At 39.0% G+C, this 8,908-nt stretch overlaps 1 long non-coding RNA gene across 3 annotated transcripts; it reads left to right on the forward strand.

The window, feature by feature from the left end:
• The first annotated feature begins 1,154 nt into the window (after positions 1–1,154).
• Positions 1,155–8,662, forward strand: LOC123327871. 3 transcript variants are annotated; one of them, XR_006542547.2, is made up of 3 exons: positions 1,155–1,436; positions 3,608–3,735; positions 8,467–8,662. It is a non-coding gene; the product is annotated as an uncharacterized LOC123327871 (long non-coding RNA). The 3 variants fall into 3 exon arrangements; XR_006542548.2 differs by lacking the exon at positions 1,155–1,436 and adding an exon at positions 3,187–3,237 and having other exon boundaries at positions 3,613–3,735; XR_006542546.2 differs by lacking the exon at positions 1,155–1,436 and adding an exon at positions 3,269–3,474.
• The last annotated feature ends 246 nt before the right edge of the window (positions 8,663–8,908 follow it).

An 8,908-nucleotide genomic window follows, 5' to 3' on the forward strand; every position in this document is an offset into this window, starting at 1 on the left:
GTCTATGAACCCATGGAAGGCCAGAGAACACACATCCTTTCCTGGCATGGAAACCAAACGAGTCTACATGAACATTCACTCCTGTTGCCCTGGGCTGCAAATAATCCAACACAAATGCTTACATCTCCTCTCTACCCCAAAGAGAGCATTCTCTGTGAAATAACAGAATATGCCAAGAACTGTCAAAGCCAACAGCCATAGATGTTAATGATTTTTCTTGATTTTTTCCCCCTGCAAGTCTAGCTTCAATAGGCTTTAGAATAGCAGTGGAGTGTAGGTTTTCTTTTCTAGGTGACACTGTCAGCCTTAATGTGTGTCTTGTTGATGTGGAAAAGGAAAAAAAAAATCCAGACACTAAGTATTTTCTGTTATTTGCACATTTGCCTCTATATGTTTTACTTTGTGTGAAAACTGTTGTTAACACTTCATGATCTCCAGATCCCAGAAGGGATATTTTTAATGAACAGAGAAGCAAGCAATATGGTGCTGAGTGACGATTACTTAGCAATGATGTTCAGTTTTTTAAATGATTTTTAAACACAATTTAAAAATAGTTGTAGATTTACAGAAAAATTACATGGATAGTACTGAGTTCTCATACAATTTTTTCCCAGTTGTCCCTGCCATTAACATCTCACATACCAGCATCTGAACCAATGTTGGTATATTATTATTATCTAAAGTACACGCTTTGTTCAGAATTCCTTAATTTCCCCTAATGTCCTTATTTATTCCAGGACCTCATTCAGGATACTGCATCACATTTAATCACCCTTTCTCCTTAGGCTACTTTTGCAGGTTGGGCATTTGTACCAAGTAATAGGAACTAAGATGAATGAGCCCTTAGTGGGTGGCTTTACATTAACTGGGCTAGACAGTGGGCTGTGTTCATGTTTGCTGTTGCTACAGGTGTCAGAGCCTTAACATTGCTTTTTTTTTATTTAACATTTCTTTAATGTCCTTGTTCTTGTCTCCCTTCCTGACTTGAGGCTTCCCTAAGCCCTCGCCCTCAGAGATAGTCTGTGTCCCACAGCTCTTTCAGCTGCAATCAATCCACTGATACTAAACTGGAGCCCTGTGGGTGTTGTGATAAAACCTGGAAGTGAAATAGCATTCTATAATCTTATGATTAAATCTCAGTCTTTCAGCGTGCTGTGACTTTCCCAAATATTTCTCAATGGTGAAATTCTCCCATCCCAGTCCTGCTTCCAACTCCCTTCTCTTACTGCGATATTGCCAATTTATTTCCCCGAAGCTCTGATCTCTAGAGTGTGCTTTTCCCCCTTTTGTCGAGTCCTTTCAACAAATACTTGTTTGGCATCTACTGTGTTCCAGGTACTGCTTTGTCACTGGGGAAATGATTTAATATTGAGAAAAAAGTTGATGTTGCAGGAGAAATTAAGGATACTCTCTGGAATGATGTCCTCGATTAAGAGGTAAGAGGATGTGACTTAATTTACAAGTGGAGAGATTGACTTTACACAGGAGCTTGCACACTGGACACTAGGAGCTTGTAACAGGAAGGAAGATGGTAATTTGGCCCAGATGCAAGTAGTTTGGTTGATTTGGCCTCATAAGGGACTGAAGCCAGGAAAGCCATCGGAAACAGATAATTCCTTTCTCTTTCTCTGATTCTTGGGCATCGTGGTTTCTTGTAACTCTCCCTGTTTGCTTCATTTTCCATTCTCTTTGAAGTCTGATATGCAATCCTTAAGCAGGGCTATGATAGGAAAAGCCTCCACCATAATTCTTTCAGGTCATCAACCTAAGAGCTTAAAGCTGCTATTCAGTTTCAATTATAAACTTCTGGAAGAGAGAACCACACCATTTTCCTACCTGAGGTTAGCGGTCTACCATGGTTTCAGTTATTTACAGTTGGTATTTTGCCCCACTGCTCACTCTGCAGGCACTGTGAAGACCCTCTCTCTGAGGAGCACATATAAGCAGGTTCTAAAAGGGGATGTGGAGTCGGGGAGGAAATGATTCCAATTTCTAGCTCTGTGTGTGTGTGTGTGTATCTGTGTGTGCACAGGTGGGCAGGGCGTGCATGTAAAACATCCAAAGTCAATCTGTATCTTTCATTTATCATCCTTAAAAATACCTATCACTCTGCTCAAGTGCATTTAGAATCTCAGTTTGGAATTAAGAACCCAAGAAAAAGGAAATTGTATTTTAAATTATGGCTTGAATTATTAATGCATAGTTTAAATTAGCATAGTTTAAGTTATTGGTGTGCATTCTCTTACTAAATTTAAATTCCTCACTTAAAATATTGTTGAATATTGTCAAGCAAATTCTACGGTGCAGGGCTGAACCATGGCCCTGTAGGTGCTGAAGCAATTCTTCTTCTGCTTCTAGTTCTTTCAGCATACCCCCCAGCCCCCCAGTTTTTAAAAAGCTAGCTGTTCACCCCATATGGAATCTGTTGTTATGCTTGATGACCACTTAAGACAAAAATGAATGCTTCTCTGTCCTAACACTTGGTAACACTGGCTGAATTATTTAGACAGTTAGACACTCTTGGAATTATCCCCCCAAAATCCTGTCCACTTGGAAAAAAAGCTAAATTCCATAAAAGTAAAATGCCACAGGAAAAAATTATACTTTGGATTTATGAATATTAATATTTCCTTAATTATAAAATATTGTGATTTCACTATCTATCCAGAAAAATGTTCGGTAAGTTTAGGAAACTGCTTTCATTTGGTAAGCGACTTAAATGCGAATAAAAGTGGAGAAATAGACAATATTTTTTCTGTGATGTTTTATTGGCACATGTGGCTTCCAACTGTCCCCTAGTATTGATCCACCCTTTTTTCCTTGGTGATAGAGTCTACAGTTTTTATCTAGGCACAGGCAAAAGAAATAAAGACTGTATTTTCTGGTCCTCACCTCTTGTGGCTGGATGTGACTATTAATAAGTTCCTGTATTAAACTTCCAGAAAATTTCCTTAAAAGAAGCAATTGTCCCCCTCTTTATCTCTTCTTTTCTCCCCCACTGACCAGAATTTGGATGTGATGGCCAAGCAGTAATATTGGGTCATGAAATGTGCTGTGTGTTAAGTCACTTCAGTCATGTCCAACTCTTTGCAGCCCTATGGACTGTGGCCCACCAGGCTCCTCTGTCCATGGGATTCTCCAGGCAAGAATACTGGAGTGGACTGCTATGCCCTCCTCCAGGGGATCTTCCCAACCCAGGGATCAAACCCACATCTCCTTTGTCTCCTGCATTGGCAGGTGGGTTCTTTACCACTACAGCTACCTGGAAAGCCTGAGTTCACGAAATATAAGCCACCAATTGAGGATGCAGAGCAGCAAAATCAAAGTAAAGGAGCATGGGTCCCTGACACTTCTGAGCTTTCTCACTTGCTCAGATCGCTTTGTTCCTACATTAGTTCTCTGTCGCCACAGTAATACTGAGTAACAAATGTTCATAAAACCTCAGCAGCATGCGATAATACCTATCTCTCACAGGTATGTGGGATTCAGCTGGTCTGAGACTGGGCCCCCTTCTGGGGGTCAGCAGAGGGTTGGCTGATCTAGGTTGGGTTCAAGTGGGGCAATTTTTGACTCAGCTCTGCTTGGTCTGCCTTTCATCCTCCACCAGAGCAGCTGGAGCACATCCTTAGCAAGTCATGATGGAGGCACGCAAGAGACAGTGAAACATGAAAGGTCCCTGAAGGTGTAAGCTTGGAACTGGAACACCAGCACTTCTGCCTCATACTATTGGCTGAAGTAAGTCATCAACAAGCCCAGATTCAAGGGAGTGGATTCTACCTTTTTAGTGAGAGGAACGACAAGTTACAAAACAAAGGGGGTGACAGTGGGAAGAGTGGAGAATAGAGGCCACTTCTGCAATCTCTCACGTTTTAGACTTCTTTTATGCAAAAGAGCAAACTTCTGTCTTGCTGAAGCTTCTGTAACTTAGCTTAATTTTTTAAAAGATAGAATGCTTTATTGAGTATTTAAAATATCATTTTGAGATGAACAAAATTAGATAAAGATTAGATAAAAATTCCAACCTGAAAGTCTGTCAATGGTAGTTTCGTTTTCATTGTAGGCAGCTGACCCTACTCTTCATTGATTTATTGAGTTCCCACTGGAATGTGAACTTCATGAGGGCAAAGATGCTTCTTTTTAAAATCACTGTTTATGTCCACAGAATGGAATAATAATAATGGAATAATGTTCCATAGTAGACAGTCAATACTTTTTGATAGAATAGATAAATGATATGGCAATTAAGATCAATATTTTAGGAAAGAACTCATCCGTAGAAAGAATGCGAGCATGAAAAGTGGTGATGAACAATTAAAAAAAAAACAACAGGATTATGAATAGCTTTAGAACTCATGGCTCAGACAGAAAAGAATCTTCCTATAATGCAGGAAACCAGGTTTGATCCCTGGGTCGGGAAGATCCCCTTGAGAAAGGAATGGCTGCCCACTCCAATATTCTTGCCTGGAGAATTCCATGGACAGAGGAGCTTGGTGGGCTACAGTAGGGGTAGCAAAGTGTTGGACGTGACTGAGCATCTAACACTAGTTAACTAACTAGATTGCTATACAATAAATATTTTAAAAAATGTGGATGTATCTTAAAATAATTTTGTGACTGTAGCTGACAATATAATTGGGCTCACTCAGCTCCCATTCCAGTCACTTTTAACTTGACTTCTAGAAATATAAAGACTGTAAAGCTAAAATCCACATTCCACACTCTCTAGCCACCAGTGTTCCCAGGCTGCCTAGGTTTCATCACGTTGACTCACCTACACTTGATTTGGAGAAAGCGGTGAGCACAGGGGTTTGGGGAGGTGGCTGTGCACAGAGCGTCTCCTGAAAAGACTGATGGCAGAGGTGCCCGATTTTTGGGGTCGGATACGGTAAAGTTTCTGACTTGGGGTCACAGGATTAGACTGGTGGGGGCGGTGCAGCTGTCTCCCCTTTAGTTCCAGTGCAGTCTTTCAACTTTTCTCCTGTTTGCTCTGTTCCTGGCTGTATGATATTTAAACCTAACACTTGGACACTCCAAGATATCCTGTAGACTACATAATATTTTCTAAAAGAGATTTCTTTTCACAAACCAAAAAAGAGGAGATTCAGTTGTATTTATTTTCAGAAATGACAGGAGATTTGATCAATTTTATTAGCACCACCTTTGTTCGAGTGCCATTTTTATAGATCTTTAGTCAAAATGTTGTGGAAAGTTATTTTTGATTAAGGATAGAGACTGAGCAACTTCATAAATAGGTATATTTTATAAACATATCTTTGATTTTTGTTTACTTTAAAAATATTTCTTAGTAGGAAAAAAGTGATGTTACAAAATGGACCATGATTAAAGAATCAAGAAGTAAAAATTAATATTTCAAATGTATTTTATGGTAATTCTTTTCTAGATCCAGATAGCATGAAGGTCAAATTTTGTTTCTTTTTTCTATATTCCCTTTCCTGTATTCTTGAACAGATTTTTATCCCACATAGAATACTGATAAACTTGAAAATTTGGAAATAATGCATTTACTTTTGGTGATCTTTTTGATAATGTTTCTATACAAGTAAAGTAAGCTGACTTTGTGAACACTTCTGTTTATTTTGGGAGAAAGAGATATAAATGACAATATGGAATTGTAAGAAAAATAAGTAGAATTTACACATGTGAGCTTACACCTGGCTTTCTCAGCCTCGGCGCTGAAGGCATTTTGGGTTTGGTAACTCTTTGTTGCGGGAGGTGTCGTGTTCGTTGTAGGATACTAGCAGCATCTGTGGCCTCGCCATACTAGATGCCAATAGCATAAACCTTCCCAAGTTGTGATGATCAAACACGTCTCCAGGTGTTGCCAAATGTGCCCCGGGGACAAAATCACCACCCACCTCCCATTAAGAGACACTGTGTTACACAAACATACAAAACATGGAAGCAACTTCTAGTGAAGTGCTTAATGATATTCTTTCAAGATCTTGAAAAAGGGCTTCCCTGATAGTTCAGCTGGTAAAGAATCCACCTGCAAAGCAGGAGACCCTGGTACTCCAGGGTCGGGAAGATCCGCTGGAGAAGGGACAGCCTACTCATTCCAGTATTCTTGGGCTTCCTTTGTGATTCAGTTGGTAAAGAATCCGCCTGCAATGCAGGAGACCTGAGTTTGATCCCTGGATTGGGAAGACCCCCTGGAGAAAGGAAAGGATACTCACTCCAGTATTCTGGCCTAGAGACTTCCATGGACTGTATAGCCCATGGAGTCACAAAGAGTTGGACATGACTGAGCGACTTTCACTTTCAAGATCTTGAAAAGCATCTTAATACATGAAATATGCACCATAGAAACACCTTAGTATCATTTCAAGGGCTTGTAATGATATAGATGCATCTTTTTCACTCTATTGCACTCATTATGTAAATTTTTTTCATATCAGATCCAAATGAGCAAGTTATCAACTTAATAAAGACAAAAAAGCCAGGCACGAATACAATGAAAAAACAAAAGAAAACAAAACTGGAAGCACCTAGCAATTACCTGGGATTCATTTTTGTTGTTGTTGTTTTCTGTGAATCCTTTTTGAGCCTATGGTGTTTTTATTTTAATTCCTAAGGATATTTTAAACAGTTGGAATCTAGCCCTCGGGGTGAAACGAAAAATTATTTCCTTCTTTTCCCAGCAGCTGAAAAGAAAAATGACTGTTTACCTGAGTTTCATTCTCAAACCAAGTTGGCTGGCCTTTGGGCTGTATTGTCACTGTCGTTTGTTTATATGTTCTATGATCTTTGAAAGTGCTTCAGGGTTGCAGGAGCAGTTTTCAGACCCCAGAAATAATAATTAAGCTTGAAATACTCAGTAAAAACAAAACCTTTTTCTGACCCAACAAACATTTGTTTGAAGCACAACATCAAAAATTTTATGTTGGAATGAAAGTTTCAATATTTAGGACCCAGAGAGGCTTTTAAAGTATTATTCCAGAGTGACAAAGTAAAGATGTGATTACAAACATAGACATTTGGTTTATTTAGGTAATTAAATAAACTACCTTACTTTTAAAAATAGCTAGAAATTCAAGAGATCCAAATTTTTATTCTGCTACTGAAGCAACCTAAGCCAGTGATTTTGAGAAGAGAGAGAGGAAACAAATTAAAAAAAAAAAAAACAACTCTCTGGTTCCACATATTTTTGCAGGTATCTTACTGATATTATTTCTTGTCACATAAAACTCCTCTCTGAGTCCTTCACCCTCAGATTAGCTTGTTGGATCTGGCCAAGGAATCTTAATTGAGATCCCTGCATGAGACTCAGAGAGGAGGTCCTGAGAATTCTATAAAATGCACACGCATGCATGTGTGCTAAGTCACTTCAGTTGTGTTTGACTCTTTGTCACCCCATGGACTGTAGCCTGCCAGTCTCCTCCATCCGTGGGATTTTCCAGGCCAGGATATTGGAGTGGGTTGCCATTTCCTCCTCCAGGGATCTTCCTGGCCCAGGAGTGGAACCTGCATCTCTTATGTCTCCTGCATTGGCAGATGGGTTTTTTACCACTGAGCTACCAGGGAAGCCCCAGTATTTAAATACAGAGGCATATGTGTGTGTGTGTGTGTGTTGCTGAGAAGTAAGGTAGGGTGATGAATAAAATATGAAGCATGAAATATTTTATTTTAGGATAAAATTGTGTGGAGAAAGTGGGATTAAAATACAAGTTTAAGGGACTTCCCTGGTGGTCTAGTGGGTAAGACTCCTCACTCTCAATGAAGGGGGCCCAGGGTGGATCCCTGGTCAGGGAACTAAATTCCACATGCTACAGCTAAATATCTTGTGTGCTGCAACTGAAACTGGGGACAGCTAAATAAATAAATATTTTTAAAAATACAAGTTTAAGAGGAAAGGGGATTATGCACAATTTCCAGCTGTCAAAGAAGAGCTAGTTCATGTATGTGTCAATTTCGTCATATACCGCAATTCTGGTTTAAACACAAACTTGTTTGTATTGTATTAACCTGTGGGTATTTTAACATTAATTTCTGTTTTATTGCTGTTACTTCCTTTTTCTTTGGGTTTAATTTGCTGTTGTTTTTCTACCTTCGTGGGAAAACATTTTAATCATTGTTTGTTTTTTTTCTTCTAACTTTCACTTTGTATCTAACAAATTTCCTCAAAACTCTAGTTGATACCCATAAATATCCATCCATTTTGATATGTAATATTTCATTATCTTTCAAAGATTTTTATGTCCAATATGTTGTTTTGAACATGGATTTTTCAGAAATACATTGTATAATGCATTTCCAACATTTGGGAGATTTTTTGTTATTGTTATCGATTTCTAGTTTAATTATAGTATCAAGCAAACATTCTGAATGATTTCCATTATTTGACAAGTTTTTTGACCTAATACATTGTCAGTATTGGCAAATGTTCCATGTGCATGTGAGAAAGACATGGGATGTACAGCTTGACCTGACAAACTTGTCCTTTCCCAGCTCCCTCCCAATGTCCCTTCACAGGCTTTGACTTCATACATCTTCTGCTTGGTGGCTACTCCAGTCCTGACATCTGCTTCCTAGAGGAGGATATGCACTAACACAACCCGCTTACTCTCTACTGCCTTTTTGTGCAATTGTTGCAATGTATTTATTTGCACTTTTTTTTAAATTAAAGTATGATTGATTTATAATATTGCTTGCACCTATTTTTAAAATCCTATAAGACATTACTGTTTTTTATAGTCAGTACCTATTTGTATTCATTTTCACTTTCATGCATTGGAGAAGGAAATGGCAACCCACTCCAGTGTTCTTGCCTGGAGAATCCCAGGGACAGGGGAGCCTGGTGGGCTGCAGTCTATGGGATCGCACAGAGTCGGACACGACTGAAGCGACTTAGCAGCAGCAGCATGCAGAAATTTACTTTTTAAAGAATTGG

Source organism: Bubalus bubalis, chromosome 10, assembly GCF_019923935.1.
Source record: "Bubalus bubalis isolate 160015118507 breed Murrah chromosome 10, NDDB_SH_1, whole genome shotgun sequence".
In the NCBI taxonomy this organism is placed as follows: Eukaryota; Metazoa; Chordata; class Mammalia; order Artiodactyla; family Bovidae; genus Bubalus; species Bubalus bubalis.